An 11,015-nucleotide genomic window follows, 5' to 3' on the forward strand; every position below is an offset into this window, starting at 1 on the left:
GCAGCTGGTGTTGATGAGGAACCAACTCTGAGCCCTGCATCCTGCTACCCTTACCTACACTATCATTTTTAGAAGTCATGATACCTTTATAATATACAGGCTGGTTTAGCTTAGCATCTCATATAATGAAATGTCTCTCTATACTTAGCTCATTTACAGTCAAAAAATTTAAAGCTAACACAACAATGTACATAATTCAGACTCTCTGTGAATTTTTCATTTTTATATGGCTTCTTTTTCTTTTTTGGCCAGAAACACAGATTTATGAGAGCCTCAGAAGAGCACAAGAAATGGTGGGCATAGGAGACTAAGGCCAAGAGAGAAACAGGTTCCCTATAGATGATCAATATTAAAAGGTTGTGTCTGAGTTTGAAGCAAATCCTGTCTCTTCAAAAATTGCCCACGGGGAAGATCACACACATCATTGGAGGATAGGACACTAGCTGGAAGCATGGCCTGACCTGCAAGGGTGATGGCGGGCATGGACCTGGCCTCTCTGTGGCCACTGGTGAACAATGGAGATGACCTGCTCAGCCACGGCAAAGACTGGGAGCAGCAGTAGAGGGAAAGACAAGTGGTGGATGTGAAGCACCGTCCTTGAGGCAGGCTCACAGAAGACCAGCTCTCCTGTTTGGAAGTCCAGCAGCATGCCCAGTTGTGCTGGGCACCGAAGCATTGCCAGAGGCTTGTGCTGTCCATAGTGTGAGAAACGGAACTCTTGAGCATAGCAGGAGAAGACCCAGGAGAAGGCAACTGTGGCCCAGGTGGCAGTCACTACCAGAATCCTTTCGAGGCAGCTGGGCTGAGGCTACACCCACTCTATAAGTGCAACTGTGCTGAACATTCACTATCCAGGCATGGAGTCCAGTCTGGAAGGTGGTGGCAGCCAAGGCATTAAGCCAGGGGTCAAAGCACTCTGGGTCATCTGAGCAGGCCTTGGACTTCTCAGCACTGAAGGTCAGGATCCTTCGATCTTTAGACAAACGCAATAAGGGGCTGATAGTCCTTTCATTGATATGCACCTCCTCCATGCCTGAGAGAGACCCAAGAACTGATGTTGCCCAGAGTTGAGTCAAGCACTCTTCTCATTAAAGCTTAATTTGTCCTCCTCATGGGGATCCAAAATACCCTCTGCTTCCTCAGCCCTTTCAACAATCTCATGCTCCTTCTGAGTCAGCTGGAAGTCATCCAGATGGGTGAGCATGCCCACCAGGCTGGTACAGAGGGTGTCCAGCTTTTTCAGTGCCTCAGTCCAATGTGCTTGCTGAGTCAGGATACTCTGGTGAGCCCGCTCCTCTTCACCGACCTCTGCCTATTCTCAGGTATACAGTCAGTCCATGTCACCATTAAACAAGCTGCAACAGTCTGCTCACAAACCCCATCCAAATGCTCCGTCTCCTGAAAGAGCCAGAGGTCACGCTGGCAGCAAGGCCCAGAAAGTTAGCATTTGAAAATGGTCATGGATGAATCAGGAAAACCTCTTTTAAAGGAGCTGCAGCACGTGGCCAGCAAACAGCAAGAAGCTGTGTTAAACTTTGTATTTTTGTGTCTAGAATTATTTTTCAAGCCCTCTCAGGTTTTACATGGATTTAGTCCACCACGTTGGTGCACCAATCTGTTGGGGGGAAGCCACTTGTTTGTTCCCAGCCACTTGTGGGAGCTCTTTCAGCTCCTTCAGCCAATAGCTTTTAAGATATCAGTCCACTTGGGTGTGGTCTCATATACTATAAATGCAGCTGTAAAGCATGCGATCACTCTCTTGCTTCCCACTCTCACTTCCTGCTGTTTGACTCTGTTCCTGTTCTCCGTTATCTAGGACAGTGATCTGTAAGTCTCCCCTAAACAAATAACTACTATTCATAATTATGAACTAGTGTGGGGGTTATTTTGTGACTTCCAACATCAGATACAGCAATAAATCATTAGGAGCCATTTCAATACTATATTCATTTATCAGAATAATAGTATTGAGTTTTGAGTTTTGCTCTGGGGGGGAGTCAATGACCCATCTAACCCACAGATTCTTGGCCATTTTAACAATGCTAGATCAGTTCCACTTCACTGAGTGGGCCATGGCCTCAACCATAAAGTGGTTGGTTACTCCCAGAACATTTGTGCCACTATTACCACGCTTGCACCAATAGGCATGTGTTGTCAGACCAGTCACTGCTGTAGCTTGCAAAGTTCACAGCTGGGTAAGATACAGAATTGATTTTTTTCCCCCTCTGGCATGATGCACAGCAGTAAAGAATTAGAACAGGTGAATATGCTCTGATGTTAAAAAAAAATGAAACTCAGCAACAAAGAATGCTCCAGAGAATATGGGCAGCTGAAATCAATGTAGTTTTTGATAAGAAGGGATAAAAGCTCTGACTTTGCATTCCATTTTCTGGGTGAGCTGCAGAAGGCTCTGTCTATTTTTAGTTGGTTGGTAACCTTTCTCTTACCCCTTTTCTTAAGCTGATATTTCAGAAGGATGTCACTGAATTGCCTAATTAAGACAGATCAGTGCTTAATTTAGTCATCTAAGGAGGATGCTTCACGGCTGGGAATGAACTCCCTGACAGTGGGGGCTCTTTTCTTCTCTTCCAACTTAGTGCAGTGTCTGGTGTTCTGTAAATATATTCTTGGTAAATGTATGGAACTGAAAAGGCCACCAGGCAATCTTTCATGGTTGATTTGAGCATTTCCCTCGATAAAATGGGGGTAGATTCTTATGTCTCCAAGTTATTTCTCATTTTAAAAAGTCATGCATATTAGATAAAACTCACAGCTAAGCATAACCAGCAATTCAGTTTACAGGAATTTTATTATGAAGAAATATACTGGCTCATGCTTTCATCTTGTGTATGGTAAAACTGGGATGAATTTCCACTCAGGTCGTATTTGGACCTTTTCTTAATTTATTTGATAGCCACCCAGATTTCTGGTATTTTATTGCATTGGTATAAGCTAAAACATGACAGCGATTGTAAAGATGCACCAGAAAATTGACAATATGAATGGTGACAGCAGCAAGGAGCTCTCTGTTTGTGTGCATATGCCTGCATGCATGCATGTGGGTGTGTGTTTTAAGACAGGATGTTACTCTGTAGCACAATGAATAAAAACCCAGAGACAGATATTGGGGTTCAACCTGAAGGTCAGAAAAGCAGAACAGCCAGCCACTGGCTCTTACCTCTACCTCAGTCTGAAATGGCGATCCTGCTTCCAGGAATCTCAGAATGAGGCTGTGTGAGAGCTGTCTCTTCCTGTCTTATATTCCTCTCTAGGACTGGGATTAAAGGCATGCACCAATACCACCTGGTTTCTATGGCAGACTAGTGTGGCTATTGGGATTAAAAGTGTGTGCCATCACTGTCTGGTGTGTAAGGCTGACCAATGGGGCTGTTTTACTCTCTGATCTTAGGCAAACTATTTATTAAAATACAAATGAAGTATCACTATATTACTCTGCAGCTCATGCCTGGTCTCTGAATCGCAGTCCTCCTCCTTTAGCCTCTGAAATGCTGGGGTCACACATGGATACCACTATACTACCTCGCCTGTTTTATTTGCACATTGATAGAAACATATCTATTAAATTTACTTTTTTAGGCCAAGATTTTTTTTTTTTTGGTTTTTCGAGACAGGGTTTCTCTGTGGTTTTGGAGCCTGTCCTGGAACTAGCTCTTGTAGACCAGGCTGGTCTCGAACTCTGCCTGCCTCTGCCTCCCGAGTGCTGGGATTAAAGGCATGCGCCACCACCGCCCGGCTCTTTAGGCCAAGATTAACAGTCAAGATAATCAGTATAATTTATAATTTCTTTTATACTATTCACTGAATAATTGTCATTTTCTGCACTAAATTTTAATTTTTTTATTTCTAAATTTAATGTCTGTGCTTTTTGAATATAGATCCCCCTTCTCTGTGTGTATGTGTTGCTAGGGATTGAACGCAGGGTCTTATTATTTATTTATTTGCTTTTGAACCCAGGGTCTTATATATTCTAGACAAGCACTCTATTCCCGAGTCACATCCTCAGCACTTTTTATTTTACATGTATTTATTTATTTTTCTTACTAAATTAAAAGAATAAAATTAAATAACTTCCCCCTTCCCTGTCTTCCTTTCAACCCTGCCCATATTTTCCCTTATTTGCTTTCAGACTGATGGCTCCTTTTTGATTGTTAACACACACACACACACACACAAACACATACATATATATGTATAAATAAATAAATAAATATGCTTTGCAGAGTCCATTTATTGTGGCTTGTGTGTATATGATTTCAGGACTGGCCACTTTTTTACTGGATCACCAATTAAGGGGCTCACCACTGGGAAAGACTAATTCTCCCTCTTTCAACAGCCATTAGTAGCCTGGAGTTCTTTGTTAAGGCTGGGACTCCGTGAGATTTCTCTCTTCTGAATTAGTATGTATTTTTTTTTTAATGGGAGATCTTGTAACACATTCACGAACTGTATAGATATAACAGATAAAAAATAAGCCAAGTGCAAAGACAAAATAATATGGCCAACAAACTAGACTTTGTGAGTGGATATACATAGCTATACAGTATTGTACAAAATTGTATTTATGAAAGGTGGTGACTGCGGATCAGGGGGGTTGTGGGAAATGGATGGGTTTGGGAGGCAGAGTGTTACATATAGATTACAGGGTCCAATGGGGGTGGTGGTGGAGCAGCCTGCCCACAGGAGCCTTGTCTGCTGACTGACTAGTGTGACTGGGATTGGTGAGTGAGGGACATGGGGTGTACCCTGGACCTAGGGCCTAGAGGCTGGCTTGTCCAGCTGGAAGTTCAGTCACTCTAAAATGTCTTCTTTTTGCTCTACCTTCTGATAGTTGTAAATTTTTTATTAGAATGTTTTATATACTATATATTTTGATTATATTCTTTTCTACCTCCCAGCTCCTCAGTTCTTCCCCATCTCCTTCTCCAGACAATGAAATTCATGTTCTTTCTCTCTCATCTCCAAATAACATCAAACAAAAAACCCAAAGATCAAAACAAACAAAAACAAATAAGACAAAGAAATACCAAAATATAGCAAGAAGCCCCTGCCCCAACATATAATGTTTTGCGTTGACCAATTTCTTCTAGGGTCTGCTCTGGAGTGTGGTTGATATACCCAGTGAGACTATCAGAGAAGACGGATATCAATTGCAGATAGCTTCTTGAGTAGGGATGATACTTTGTGTCTACTTTCCCTTCGCTACTTTGATTAGGGATGATACTTTGTGTCTACTTTCCCTTCGCTACTTTGATTAGGGATGATACTTTGTGTCTACTTTCCCTTCGCTACTTTGATTAGGGATGATACTTTGTGTCTACTTTCCCTTCTGCTACTTTGATTAGGGATGATACTTTGTGTCTACTTTCCCTTCTCTACGCTAAGATTTGGTCTGGCTTGAACTTGTGCAGGTCTGATGTATACAGTCACAGTGTCTGTAGCTTGTGTCTGGAAGATGCTGTTTCCTTGGAGTCATCCTCCATCTCTGGCTCTTACAAACTTTCTGCCTCCTCTTCTGCATTGAATCCTGAGTCTTGAGGGGTGGACCTTTGTAAAGACATCCTATTGAGGGCCAGTGCTCCGACGTCTCTCACAACAGGCACATTGCCCTGTTGTGGTTCTCAATGCTGATTTCCATTCGCCTCAAGAAGATGCTTCTCTGATGAGGTTGAGTATGATGCACTAATATAAAGCATAACTATTGATTTTTATCATTGTTTAGGTCTCGATAGGCTGCCATATTGTTAGACTTCATCCACCTGTTTTCTTGAGACAGAGTTTTTTTTTCAGTGACTTAGAACTTATCAAGTAGGCTAGCTAGGTTGGCAGACTAGCAAGTTCCAGTGTGTCACCAGTTCTGACATTTATTCCCTGGGTTCTTAGGTTTTCACACGTCGGAAGCAGGTACTTTACTAACCAAGGTATTTCCCTAGCCTTGATTTTGTTCACATATTTAATTATTAAAAAGAATGATAGGGGCTGGAGAGATGGCTCAGTGGTTAAGAGCATTGCCTGCTCTTCCAAAGGTCCTGAGTTCAATTCCCAGCAACCACATCGTGGCTCACAACCATCTGTAAAGAGGTCTGGCGCCCTCTTCTGGCCTTCGGGCATACAGACAGAGCATTGTATACATAATAGTAATAATAATAATAATAATAATAATAATAATAATAATAATAATAATAAAAGAATGATAGCCTGGTGAGTTTCAGGAGTGGAACTCTGGTCGTCAGGCACGACAGCAAGTGTCGTTACCCACTGAACCCCTTGCTCGTCCTGCTCTTTACCTTTGTTATGGGGGTTTTTATATTGGCCTGTCATTAAACTCCCTAAATCTTGCTTTGATTGCATCTAGTGATGAGCTCATTAAAGCTGTCCTAAATTTAAGTTAAAAAAAGGAATTATACCTACATAAATCACTGTACGGCCCATCTAGTCTTCAAGTACTTGGGTTGATGAAGCTGTGCGCTTTAATGCTGTAACTTTGAGCCTTTCCTGGTCCTTCTCCATGAGCTTCTGTGCACTACAGACGAGAAGTAAAGAGATGGGGAAGGACACTGACACCAAACATCAGAAAGTGGGGAAATATTCCTGGTTCCTTTCCACTGGACTTGTCCTTACAGCTCAGTTGCCTGTTTTTTTCTTACTGCTGCTGACTTACGCAATGGAGAATTTGCAATACACATTTGTTCTTACTTTGCTCAATAGCAAAATCTATGTATTATCTTATTAGATGCAGAAACAGTCTTTGACAAAATCCAATACCCTTTGTGATAAAAGTCCTGGAGAAATTAGGGAAACAAGGGATATATCTCAATATAATTTGTCTGCCAAATTATATAGATTTTCCCCAACATTCTGCTTTAGTTATGCGCATGTAGCCACTCTGTCACATCTAGAACCTCCTCTTATTTGTAGTAACTGTGTTGTCCCTAGTGGGACTGGGAGACATTAAAAATAAAAGTGATCGCAAAGCTTTTGTACTGAGTAGACGACCGCAGAAAGCCATCTTAGCCATCTTAGTTCATCTTATGCTTCTTTGTTTCTAGTTTTAATCTCTCTCTCTCTCTCTCTCTCTCTCTCTCTCTCTCTGTATTTATGTAGGAAAGTGAGTGTAATTAGCTCTATCAAATCATTTTCTAGGCACAATGCTTAGAAATGAAAACAACTGACTTTATCCCAGACACTGAGGAAACCCAGAGAATCATGGCATACTTTAAAAATCTGTACTTCACCAAATTAGAAAAAAATCTAAAAGAAATGGATGATTTGCTTGATACATACCACTTACCAAAGTTAAACCAAGATCAGATAAGTAATTTAAACAGACCTATGATCATTATTGAAATAGAAACCATCAGTCATTAAAAGTCTACCCCCCTGCCGCATCCCAGGGCCAGATGGTTTTAGCACGCCATTCTACCAGACTTTCAAAGAAGAGTTAATACCCACAATCCTCAAATTATTCCACAAAATAGAAACAGAAGGAATATTGCCCAATTAATTTTTTTAGGTCACAGTTATCCTGATACCCAAACCACACAAAGATCCAGCAAAGAAAGAGAATTGCAGGCCAATTTCCCTTATAATAGATGCATACATTCTCTGCAAAATACTTGCAAACAAAATTAAGAACATAACAAAAAGATCATCCACCATGATCAAGAAGGTTTTATTCCAGAGATTCAGGGATGATTCAACATATGTAAATTGGTAAATGTAATCCACTGTATAGACAAACTTAAAGACAAAAATCTATGTATTATCTTATTAGATGCAGAAACAGTCTTTGACAAAATCCAATACCCTTTGTGATAAAAGTCCTGGAGAAATTAGGGAAACAAGGGATATATCTCAATATAATAAAGGCAGTTTACAGTAAGCCCATAGCTAACATGAGCTTAAAAGGAGAGGAACTCAAAGCCAGTCTGCTAAAATCAGGAACAGGACAAGGTTGGAAAGGAAGAAGTCAGAGTATTGTCGTTTGCAGATGGTATGATAGCATACATTAGAGTCCCTAAAAATTCCACCAGGAAATCCCGACAGCTGACAAACACTTTCAACAAAGCAGCTGGATATAAAATTAACTCACAAAACTCAGTAGCTTTCCTATATACCAATGACAAATGGAGTGAAAGACAATAGCTTCCACAGTGTCCTCAGAATAATATTGTGGGGGTGTCTCTAACCAAGAGAATGAAAGACCTGTATGGTAAAAACCTTAAGACTTTGGAGAAAGAAACTGAAGAAAATATCAGAAGAGGGAAATCTCTCTCATGCTCATGAATCAGTAAAAATGGCCACCCTACCAAAAGCAATCTACAGATCCAATGCAATCCCCATCAAAATTCCAACAGAATTCTTCACAGGCCTTGAAAGGACAGTTTTCAGCTTCATGTGTTAATGTAAACCCCAGGATAATTAAAACAATCCTGAATAATAAAAGAACTGCTGGAGCTATCACCATCACTGACCTCAAATTATACTACAGAGCTATAGTAATACAAACGCCGTGGTACTGGCACAAAAACAGACATGTTGTTCAGTGGAATTGAATTGAAGACCCAGACAGAAATCTGTATCCTATAGATACATAATTTTTGATAAAGAAGCAGAAACTATGTATCTTCAACAACTGGTTTTGATCAAGGGGGCATGTAGAAGAATGCAAATAGACATATATTTATCACTCTACATAAAACTCAACTTCAAATGGATTGAAGAATTCAACATAAAACCAGATACACTAAGCCTGGTAGAAAAGAAAATGAAGGAATGACCTTGAATTCATCCTGAATGAGGTAACCCAGACCCAGAAAGACAAATATGGTATGTGCTGGCTTAGTTATATATGTTAGCTGTTAAGTCAATGATAACCAAGCTACAACCCATAGAACCACAGAGATTAGGTAGAGAGTAGAGGATGGGAGGGAGTGGGTACTCAGAACCCCATAGGAAAGGGAAATAGAATAGTTATGAATGGATGGGTGGGGGACTGGAATGGGGTGATCAAGTGGAAATGGGGAGGGAAGAGGAAAATGAAAGAGAGAATGAGGGGAGATGCAGCTAAAATTTCGGTCCATTTGAGGGATAGTATGGAAACCTAATACGGTAGAAATATTTTTTCTTTTGGTTTTCCAGACAGAGTTTCTCTGTGTAATAGCCCTAGATATCCTGGAACTAGCTCTTGTAGACCAGGCTGGCCTCAAACTCACAGAGATCTGCCTACCTCTGCCGCCTGAGTGCTGGGATTAAAGGTGTGTGCCACCACCTCCCAATCAAAACTTCTTAAAATATATACATATATAAGATAATCTACATGAAATCATCAAATTATATGGGGACAGAGCCCCAGTGGGCCCTCTCTTGTCACCAACTGAAGCTTCCAGTACCAGGACTGGGTTACAGTTTGTCGTGTTGTTGGCCAAAAGGGTCCCATGAGAACCTATAGACAATTCAGGTCAGCAAAGCAAACAAACAACAAACCCACAGACAGAAACAGGATGAGTAAAGGGCAGGCCATGAAATAGTTCAGCTGAGTCTGTATACAAAATCAACAGGACTTTGGGAGTTGCAAAGTAGGGATGAAGTCAGACTGTAACATGTGTCTAGGGACCTACTTGCTGCAGTCTAAAAGCTGACCAAGTCCCAGGTTGGGGAAAATACAGAGAACTTTTCAAAGATTGGCTCCATCCTAATGTACACAGCTTGTTGAATTGCTCCACTAAGTAACCTTTCCCTGACAGACAGGGCATTGGGCTGGGATACTGTTGGGTAAGGATGAAACTGGGCTGGTATTCAGCAGGGAGCTTCAATACAGCAGAGGTCCAACAGACACAGGGAGTAAATTGCAAGAGGGTCGGTGGAGACACCCGGGAGAAATAGAATGCCTTTCACTGACCTGCAGAGATTCAATTGCCTGGATGGGATGGAAAATCAAACCAATTTCTCTCTGTCTCAATGGATGTTCTCATTGCAACAAGAGGAGGACTTGGGAACACCCAGTTGAAATTTGGATTGGGCTAAAGTTACAAGTTTTGATGTGTAAAAGTAAACACTCTTTCAGTAAGTATGGATTGAGTACCTACTTTCTGCCAGGCCTTGTTCAAGGCACTTCAGATTCAACACTGAGCAAAACTGACTTGCTTGGCTAGAGCCGGCAATCCAGCAGAGAAAGCTGACAGGCCGACCGCGGAACACACGAGGAGCAATCAGTGGTTGGATGGGAGAGTCTGGCATGCTCAGGAAGGAGAGGGCAAAGAGCCTCTTAAGTATTTCAGAGGAGTTGCACAAGAGGCGAAGCTCGAATTGAATGGAAAGCCAGAACTCTGTATGGAGGTGTGTTTACACAGGGAGGAAAAAGGGAAAGTCAGGAGTGGGTCCTGCAGTTTTGGGAACGGAGGAGTGTTCTTGTTGGGAACCTCATGATGACCAGGAATGATAAGGGGGTTGGATGGGGCTGGAGAGGTCATGGAACCCTGGGAGGCATATTAAAGAGTCTGGAACCAGAAGGCTGTGGCATGACCAAGGGACAGCTACGAACGTGAACCCCCAAAAGGGGGCATTAAATTTTGTTTTATTATGTTAAGCTGAAGGTTAATGGTGTTTTTCAATTGATAGTGAAGTTTTACTCCTTCAGTGAGTTAGTACATAAACTTACCTCAGATCCATCACGATGATCTATCTGTACCATCTAAAGACTGGACCCCAGTTATCCACCTTTTATCTGTTGTGGTGATTCAAGTCCCCAAAACTATTTGACTTAACTAAAATAAATCTGTAAGAGCTGGGGTGTAGCTCAATAATAGAGTTCATGTTTAACATGTGAATGGCCATATGTTCTTTTTTGTTTGTTTGATTTTTGAGACAGGGTTTCTCTGTATAGCCTTGGCTGTCATGGAACTAGCTCTGTAGATCAGGCTGGCTGGCCTTGAGCTCACAAAGATCCTCCTGCGTCTGCCTCCTGAGTGCTGGGATTAAAGGCATGTGCCACCATT

At 41.6% G+C, this 11,015-nt stretch overlaps 1 pseudogene; it reads right to left on the reverse strand.

The window, feature by feature from the left end:
* Positions 1 to 439: 439 nt before the first annotated feature.
* LOC121452503 lies at positions 440 to 10,689 on the reverse strand (annotated as a pseudogene).
* Positions 10,690 to 11,015: the final 326 nt, after the last annotated feature.

Source organism: Microtus oregoni, unplaced genomic scaffold, assembly GCF_018167655.1.
Source record: "Microtus oregoni isolate MIOR12 unplaced genomic scaffold, Mior012 000009F_ref0000495, whole genome shotgun sequence".
Lineage (NCBI taxonomy): Eukaryota > Metazoa > Chordata > Mammalia > Rodentia > Cricetidae > Microtus > Microtus oregoni.